General features: G+C 46.2%; 1 protein-coding gene across 2 annotated transcripts in view; it reads right to left on the reverse strand.

Moving 5' to 3' along the window:
• Window positions 1-9,883, reverse strand: part of Itpr2 (inositol 1,4,5-trisphosphate receptor type 2) — a 397,058-nt gene that overhangs the window by 135,168 nt on the left and 252,007 nt on the right. The window lies entirely within an intron of this gene.

Below are 9,883 nucleotides of genomic sequence, written 5' to 3' on the forward strand. Positions count from 1 at the left end.
TATCTGGTGTAAACTACATAAGAGCATTCTGTACCAAATTAGTATCTTCTGAGGAAATTGTAAATGTGCCCCAATAACAACAATAAATTCTACTTTTATAAGAAGTGAAGGAGTGTAAGGGATGATGAGGTTCTTAGAATCCACTGTGGAGATGTTCCCTTATCCCCAAAGCCATCAAGCTGTACATATTAAATATGGGCTGACTGGAGAGCCGTGGAGCTGGCACAGTGGGTGCCACCAAGCCTGAACACCTGACTTCAATCTCAGGATGCACCTGGTGAAAGGAAGACCTGACTCCTACAGGGTGTCTTCTGAATTCCACATGTGTGCCGTGACATGCACACGTGACATGCACATGCAATGTGAATATTGTAAGCTAGTTAAATATTTATACATATATTTAGAGGCCATTGAGCTGTGTCAGGAGTAAAAGCACTTGAAGCCAGGCTTGACCACTGAATTCCATCTGTGGGACGCATGCGGAAGAAGAAGTGAACAAGCTCTTAGACATGTGTTGTGTCATGCATGTGAGACACACAGACACACAGACAGACAGAGACACTAATCAATGTGATAAATGTAAGTTTGCTCAGTGGGAAAAGCTGTCGTCCTAGTATTGAGCAGGATATCAGTAGTGCCTTGAAAAGATAACAGACACCCTAGGAGTTGAATGCGGCCTTAGAGAGACTAACCACAGAGAAGTGAGACCTGGGCACACAGGCGCGGCTCAAACAATTAAACCGGGTAAAATACAGTGAATTACATTCAGACTCTGAGACTCTGGACTTTATTGAGAAGAGAGTGAACAAAGGACAGCCTATTTCTTTAGAAATCGATTTTTAAAAGATCTTGCCTTCCGCACTTTACTACTAGGAGGAGGAAGAGATGGGGGTAGGGATGTGAAGGAGGGGAAAAAAATACCATGTTTCTCTTACATATGGAGTCTAGAATCAAATATATGCATATATCATACATATACATGCATGTGCATATGTGTAACATGAAGATGAGGCTATGTTGGGAGGGAGAGGAGACAGTAGGAAGGGGCATACTATGTGGGAATATGAACAAAATATAATAATAAATGCATATAAGATGTCATATGAGACCCATTATTTTCTGTGCTAACTAGAGACTACTTTAAAAGGTATATATAACTCTTGCTTGCATTAGCCCTGCTCCTGAGGAGGTACCCCAGATTCCAGGGAGGGAACCCCAGCTTGAATGACTGACTGCAGCTCACAGGGGACAAGCAAGGGGTTCAGTCCTCTGTCCTCAAACCCAGGCATGTCTGGTGACCCCGCCCTTCCCCATGCTTTCCACGTGCCCGGCTCCCGATCCCACACACCCTCCCCGGTGCCGTGACACAGTGCTCCAGCCATTCTGTCTCTCGCTCACTCTGTGTTCTTTGGTTATTCTGTCTCCAGTCCCTAAGCGTTTGCCCGGGGTCATGTGCTGGGCTCCCTGCCAAGCTTTCCTCTTCCCATCTGCTGCTCTTCCTCTGTTGCACACTCGGGCCTGGTGACCACGCCTCCTCCAGCCCCACCTTGCATGCCTAAGCTTCCTGTTAGACTCCTTCCCTCTCTCTCTTAGGTTGCACTGGCACAGGAAACTGAAGCACCCCTTCTCTCTTGGCCCTGTCTTCCCTTCCATATCAACCCATCATAATAACAGTTCAATCACCCTGGCTGCTCGCTGGGGACTCAGCTTCAACAGCATTGGCAATGGCTTCTGAATCCTGTCTTTTCAATGGAAGCTTCTGGGTTCCTCTGATGCTATTTTAAACCAAATGAAGATATGTTTTCTACATCTTCCTGTTTGCTTAAGGGCAAGGCCTGCCTTCCCTTTGCAGACTCCATGCTCCTGGGAAGCCTACTCCTTCGGCACTATCCTACTTGAAGAAGGCAGAAGCTTCCTGGCTGTCCACTTGATGGGATTTAGAATCACCATGGCAACGCACCTCAGGGAGTACTCTGGAGAGTTTAACTCCAGAAAGTTTAACTGAGAAAGGAGGACATGGCCTCCTCCCCATGGGAGCACCACTATCTTATGGATTGCAGTCTCAGAATTAATAAACAGGAAAATGCGTGTTCATCTCTCTTTGCTTCTTGCCTGTAATGGGATGCCTCACACTCGAATACCATAGCTGCCCTGCCAAGACAGGCTGCACCCTCAGAGTGAAAGAAATAAACCTTAATCACCCATCCTTAATCCCATCCTTAATCACCTTTTGCCCAGTGTTTTGTCAAAGTGATGAGAAAAGTAACCAGCAACTCACCATCCACCAGTTTATAGTGAGGTGCTACGGAAGACTTCACACAAGGGAAGCCAATTCCAGCAGGCTCTGTAAGACACATACACAATCACACACAGTGCAAGACACACACACACACACACACACACACACACACACACACACACACAAATAAATCTTTTCAAAAATTACCTGTGGTGGTTTGAATAGGAATGGTCCCCACAGACTCATGAATTTGAATATGCTTGGCCCACAAGGAGTGGCTCTATTAGGAGGTGTGGCCTTGGAGTAGGTGTGGCCTTGGTGGAAGCAGTGTGTCACCGTGGGGGAGCAGACTTTGATGTCTCCTACATTTAAAGTTTGCCAGTATGACACACAGTCTCCCTGGTGCCTACAGATCAAGATGTAGAACTCTCAGCTTTTCCAGCACTGTCTGCCTGCACACGTGCCACCATGCTTCCCACCATGATGATAATGGACTGAACCTCCGAAGCTGAAAGCCAGCTCTATTTAAATGTTTTGCTTTAAAAGAGCTGCTTTGGTCATGGTGTCTCTTCACAGTAATCAACCCCTGAAACTGAAGTATCAGGAGTGGGATATTGCTGTAATAGGCCTGACCACGCTTTTGTTTGGAGGAATGTGGACTCTGGTACTTCGGATTAGAAGAGCAGCTGAATGCTTAAAGTGGGATGTTGTGGGCCATCCTAGTGGGAATGTGAGGTACAGTAGTCCTGAGCGCGATTTGAACCGTGGGAATCTGGCTCAAAAAATTTCAGGCAGTAAGAATATCAATATGTGATTGAACTAGAGATTGTTCTTGTGATATTTGGACAAAAACTGTGGCTGATTTTTGCCATTGTCCGGAAAGCCTGTTTGAGGCTGGGTTGAAGAGTTTGGGATTGGTTGCACCGGCAGAGGAAAATTTTAAAAGCCTAGTATTGACTCCGTTGTATGGTTATTAGTGTTCACTCATACGGAAATCTATAATGAAGAGGAGCAGGCTGAGCAAGGAGAAATTCAGAATGTACAGTTTGAGAAGAATGGGGGCACCAGGAAGTGGAATGGAGCTAAGTCTTGGTTCAAGGAGATAAACAGACTAAAGAAAAAGTGGATAAATGGAGTGGTGACCTTGGGGAAGGACCCCACCCAGCTATGCTTCCAACTGGGAAAAGCAATTAAAGAAAAGCTTAGGGTCAGGTATGATGGTACATGTCTTTAATCCCAGCATTCAGAAGGCATAGGCAGGAAAATCTCTGATTTTAAGGCCAGCCCAAGCTACAGAGTGAGTTCCAGGACAGTCACACTTAAACAATGAAGGAAACTATCAAAACCAGAAAGCTGGTGAAGGTGTGACTGAGTGAAAAGCCAGGTTCCAGCCCCAGCAAGCAGCAGAACTCGGCAGCTTTGGTCACATAGTTCTGGCTTTAGAATCAAGGATAGAAGAAAGGGGTGTGGAACCTCCCTCCATGCTAAGGAAAGCCACTGAGGACAGGTGTGTGGCATAGATGCCCCTGCATGGAGGCCTAGAAAGACCATTGTGTGAAGCTGTGAAGGTGAAGACTGGATTGCCTTGGAGACCCCAAGATGATGGAGATGGAGTCATCGGATGCCTGCCAAGGAAAGCTGCTAATGGTGTGGAACCAGACCAGGAGAAAGAACTGTTTGCAGTCAACAAAGCTGAAAGGAGCTGGAAATGAGAAGAGCACTTTGACACCAGACGTGGAGATACAGAATTTGAAGTTTGCCTCGGTCATTTTTGATCTTGCTTCCTCACAGAAGTAAATATTTTGTCTAAGATACTGAGAAGAGGAGGGAGAAGATCAACTGCCTCCAAATCCTAACGTTTGCACTGATAATCACTGTGACTAAACATGGGAAAGTCAGCCCAAAGCATGTACGTACACTACTATGGAAAACAGACTCCATAATTTCCAAGAAAGTGAAAAAAATTCTATCTTGGTTAGATGGCTAGTTTTCAGCTAAGACAATCGTATCTACTGAAGAGCAGCAGACTCCTGTACAGGCACACCTCAGGTGCTAGCAGATGGCTGGTGTCATTTATGAAGTTCCGGTCCCAGAGACCAGAGGCAAGTGCTGTGCCACAATCAGCAGAGGGTCACCTGTGGTCTGTCCTCTCTGAGATGAGGTGGTGTCAGTAGTGTGGGATATGTCCCTAAATCACTTTAAGTCAGATAGAATACTTATAGAACCTGTCGGAAATCCCAGAGTCAGGCTTGTTAAATCGTTTCTGAGCTGAAACTGCCACAGCAGAAATTGAGAACAGAACCAAATGAACAAAATGGCATTCTGAAAATAATTCCGCGAGGATGAGATGTATGAATTCTGGGCTGGGTCGTCTGAGCCGCAGTGACTTCCGTCCTCAGGCCTCCCACAGAAGGTGCTGGGCAGACCCACGAATGAGGCTGTGCTCTGTGGTCCCTCTTTCCGTCAGAGGCAATTCCAGGCCACAAGACACTGCTTCCAGCCAACATCTTCATAGGAACACATTCCAGATGTGTGTACTGTGGAGCCAAGAAAACTAGCAACCACCTTCTGAAATTACAACAAAATATCTCCATAAAAAGACATCTCTGTGGCCAGAGAAGTCATGCTGACAGTATGTGAACAAACCGGAAGACAGCCCAGGGCTTTGATTTCTGACCACACCCTGTTATTTTATTCGAAGTCCAAGGTACCAGGAATCAAGCAACCCAGAAATGGCTGGCTTTCATAGACAGAATGAAGGAAAATGAGCATTCATCCTAGAAAAGGCTAAAGGTTTTCTTCTGCCTTGGGAAGCCTTACATTGCTTGCGTATATAGACATGAATAGCTGTAAGGAAGACCAGAACATTCCCAAGTCCTTAAACTGGAGAACTAATACAAGTGTTTCCCATCGGAAGGAATCTAATCAAGACTTTATGAAACAACACCATATGCTAGCATCGTTAAACACTGATCCTTCAACTGGTAAAGATGCTTAACTTGGGGTTTCCCCTTAGAGATCAGTGATTAGCTACTCGTCAGTGTGGATAGATCTGGAAGCAGCAACTTCGTGCACCTCCAGACAGCCCCATCTCATTTAATGCTAATTAGTGTTTCCAAAACCTTTTGACTTAACATCTACACGTCTGACTAAGAATATGCTCCTTGAAGTGCTTGGGCATGGACAAAAGATGTGGTTCTCCTATGTGGTGCTGTGTTAACTATATACTAGGGGAATTACACTGGGTCCATTGTTATAACCAACCACACTGTGGGGAGCTCTGTGGAGGAATTGGGAATCATGACATCGCCAGTCGGGTCCATCCAAACTGTAGCCCGAGATAGTCAGGGATGCCACCAATCATAAAAACCAGACACTTATGTGACACGTGGCCACGTTTTCAGCTGTGACTGCTGTTGTCATTCTCAACGATGAACTTTGTAAATGACAAGGACACATCACCGCCCATCAGCAGGCTTGCCAGAGGTCCTGGTTGCCGATGCTTTTGCTCAGCTTTGTAAGATGGGAAACTCAAATCTCACTAACAATCACTGCCCGTGTGTGTACACAAATGGGCCGTGCACACCAACACCGTGACACACGTGGTCACCTTGAAAAGCACTAGGGAGCCAAATTAGTCCTCCTGAAAATAGAGGCAGAGGCAGAAGAATTGATGCAACTCAGGGGCCAGCCGCAGCTACACGCAGCTACAGGCCAGCCTGGGCTACACAGCGAGACTCTCTCTGAAAAATAAGCTAATCAGGAAAACAAATAACTGAAGACTAGAACAGAAACATTTATTCACACAACACAAGGCAATCCTCTCCCAATCCCTTCCCCCCACCTCCTATTTTATCACTTATAAGGACATTTACTACCCGTCTACCATGTTTCAAGGACTAGCAACGAGGCTCCCAACAGCAACATATGGCAGGAAAAAAAACAAATACACAAAGCCGAGACACGAAGCGTAATTCTCACCAGTCCATCTGGTTCCATTTTTACGATTTCGATGTTTAAACTGTCTGATGATGCTGGCTATCCGGTGACTGCAGCAGCCCCTCTAGGTTCGCAAATACCCCAGCCTCAGCAGTGGGGTATCTGGGAAGCCCTTGCTAACAGGGGTGTGAAGGACGCTGTAGTTGTAGTCTTTGGGGTGTGATAAAAGCTCTAAGCATTTGGCCTGTGGAACATTAACCCCAAACACACTTGCTGTCAAAGGTCTTAAACTCAAGCTCTGCTTTGTAGTATCTGAGTGCAGGATGAGAGCGAGCTTGAGAGCCTGTTTGTAGCTGCTGCTAGTTGTTGTTGTTGTTTATTCATTGAGTGATAATTTTCATCTGAATAAAAAGGTAAAAAGCTGAGAGGACCCTATATAAGCTGTGCAGGTAAGCTTTTTGTTCAGTTGGTTGCTTGGTTTGGTGTTTTTCTGTTTGTTTGATTTTTTTTTTTTTTTTAAGTCAGAATAGGCCCAGGGAATGGCACTATTAGAGGGTGTGGCCCTGTTGGAGTAGGTGTGGCCTTGTTGGAGTAGGTGTTTCTCTCTGGGTGTGTGTTTAAGATCCTCATCCTAGCTGCCTGGAAGCCAGTACTCTGCTAGCAGCCTTCAGATGAAGATGTAGAACTCTCATCTCCTCCTGCACCATGCCTACCTGAATGTTACCATGTTCCTGCCTTGATGATAATGAACTGAACCTCTGAACCTGTAAGCCAGTTCCAATTAAATGCTGTCCTTTATAAGACTTTCTTTGGTCATGGTGTCTGTTCACAGCAGTAAAACCCTAAGACATGAAGTAACAATAAAAATATTTTTAAGGTTGGGGGTCACCACAACATGAGGAACTGCATTAAAGGGTCACACTATTATGAAGGTTGAGAAACCCCGCCGCGAGACTTGCTGAACTTTCTTGCCCCCATGTTGAAACTCCAGCCCCTCCCATCACTAACATTCCCAACTCAACCATCCATTGCCTGATAGCCAGGGCAAGACAGTTTCTAAAGGTAAAATGGACTGGTCGGAACAAACAAGTCAGCGAGGGAGAGAGTGCAGGCTTGACCTAACCCCAGCAGTTGCCTTTAAATCCCTAGTCCCCAAACCTCCATATACTCCAAACATCCCCTTCCCTCTCCCCTGAGAGAGGCTCTGCCCCTCACGGCTCTGAAACAAGCAGCCCCATCTGTTGAGGTCGGGCTGTTGTCTTGCTTCCTTATGTCTCTTTAAGCTGCCTCAGAAATCTAACAAAAGTCATCAATGCCAGCAATGCATGCACCCATGTGGAATTCCCAGGGGAGAGGGACAGCTAAGCTTCCAGTGAGGTCCAAAATTGCTGTGGTACACAGCAGGTTTCCAGGAGCACCAGAGGACAAAGCAGGGCCAGAGAGGAAGGAACAGAGAAGGACCAGGCAATGGTCTGAATGGCAGGACTCTTGGACTAGGGTAAGCCACAGCTGACAGCTTTAAAAGTCTGTTCTGAATCTAAGCTATGACCAGGAAAGACCAGTTGGGAAGCACAGATTTGCTAAGGAACCATCACCGCATGATCCCCTACCTCCATGGTTCTATTTGATATGCACCTCATGTGTCCTATACAAAAGGGAAGGGTGGGGTGGAGAACAGCACCTTCTCACAGGACAGGGCCTACCAGCTTGCTTTCTCAGGCTAGTTCAAGGAAGGTGAGAAGAGCCCTCTGAAGATTCCTCTCTGCACATGTCAGCTCTCCCTCGTGCAGGTGTTATTTTTAGGACACCAACGGCCCATCAAACTGGCTTTAGAGGATCTAAAGTTCATACTGTATTCCATTTCCTTGCTGTTAAAATCCCCAAGTAGTTGGAGCAGTCAGCATCCAGTTTCAGTACCAAGCTTACTGAGTGCAGACCGACACATTGGTCCTACTCTGAGAGCTGGCAGTGCAGACCGACACATTGGTCCTACTCTGAGAGCTGGCAGTGCAGACTGACTCATTGGTCCTACTCTGAGAGCTGGCAGGACTGGGCATGAAGAGCTGTAGATACAGGGGCCAAAGGCCCCCATCCTCCACTCTCCTTCCTCTTCTCTAGGGTCTCCTGGATGCTCCCTGGAGCGCCAGCCCTGAGATCCAGGCTGTGGGCTATATGTGCAGCCAAGAGAGAATGTCTTGCCAGACTATGAGAGGATCTCAGGGTTCATGAGAGCTATCCAAGAAAATTCAGTGGAAAATGCTCCACCATGCACCCCATACCCACTGCATGTACATGCCCTAACATACTCCCATACACTCATACCCACAGACATACATTCACACATGTACATACAACCATCACACATTCAGAAACATGCAGACACACCACCACTCACAGAGAAACATGTGCACACACAACTCTACCACCACCATATACACATATCAACTCATATATAGATCATACTCCACACATGCCAATACATGCATATATCACATGTATATACTACACACATGCCACAAACACATATCACACACACACCTATAATGCAATATATACACATTACACATACATACTACACATATACCACAGACACACATCACATACCACATATACTCCATCACATATACATATTACACATATATACTACACATATACCATAGACACACATCACACACACACACACCATACCTATACCTCATCACATACACATTACACATACATACTACGCATATACCACATGAACAATGATACACACATGAATGACAAACATGTCATCGCACCCTACCACTAGGAACAAACTGTTCTTCACACCCAGAAGCAAGGCAACACTTGAGTACTTGTCAATCAATGGAGATGTCTGACAAAGGAAACAGAAACTAAACTTTAATAAATTTGGATTAAATTTGGAATTTTTCAGGTAGAAGAGAAATAGTTGTGGAGTCTATAAAATGAAAAATTCTACATAGCTCAACTTCAAAGGAAGGTCTTGAGAATTGAAAATGAGCACACAATGGTCCAACCCAGTCCCTCCATTCTGTGAGAGCCATGAAGTCATGCACATCATAGAAATGGTGATTCTGGGGAGACCTGTATAATTGGCTCAGATCTGGGATCGGTCACATGCTAGCTCACAGTCTCAAGAATTCTACTTCCCTGTCCTGAGACCAGTTATGGACACCTGTGGATAACAATGTCCAAGCCTCAGTGCTATTTAAAGACTGGGGGTTATATATGTGAGGGGCACTGTGCCTTAGCTGTACTGAGTTCTGAGCAGACAGCTCCTGAATATTTTCTTAAATGGTTAACGAAAAATAAGCATTGCCTCAGGGAAGTGATGGGGAGAGTGGAATGCCCCTGGCCACCGAGAGCGTAGTGTAAACTGTGGGCTCCTCACATATACATGTTGTTACGGGGAGGTGGACAAGAGCAGTATTGTGACAAGTTTTCATCTTGGTGTCTGCCCACTCACTCAGCCTGATCCTCCCCTGCACACTCACTCAGCCTGATCCTCCCCTGCCCACTCACTCAGCCTGATCCTCCCCTGCCCACTCACTCAGCCTGATCCTCCCCTGCACACTCATGCAGCCTGATCCTCCCCTGCCCACTCATGCAGCCTGATCCTCCCCTGCACACTCACCCTACCCTATCCTCCCCTGCACACTCACCCTACCCTATCCTCCCCTGCACACTCACCCTACCCTATCC

Source organism: Mus pahari, chromosome 2 (genome assembly GCF_900095145.1).
Source record: "Mus pahari chromosome 2, PAHARI_EIJ_v1.1, whole genome shotgun sequence".
NCBI classification, from domain to species: Eukaryota; Metazoa; Chordata; class Mammalia; order Rodentia; family Muridae; genus Mus; species Mus pahari.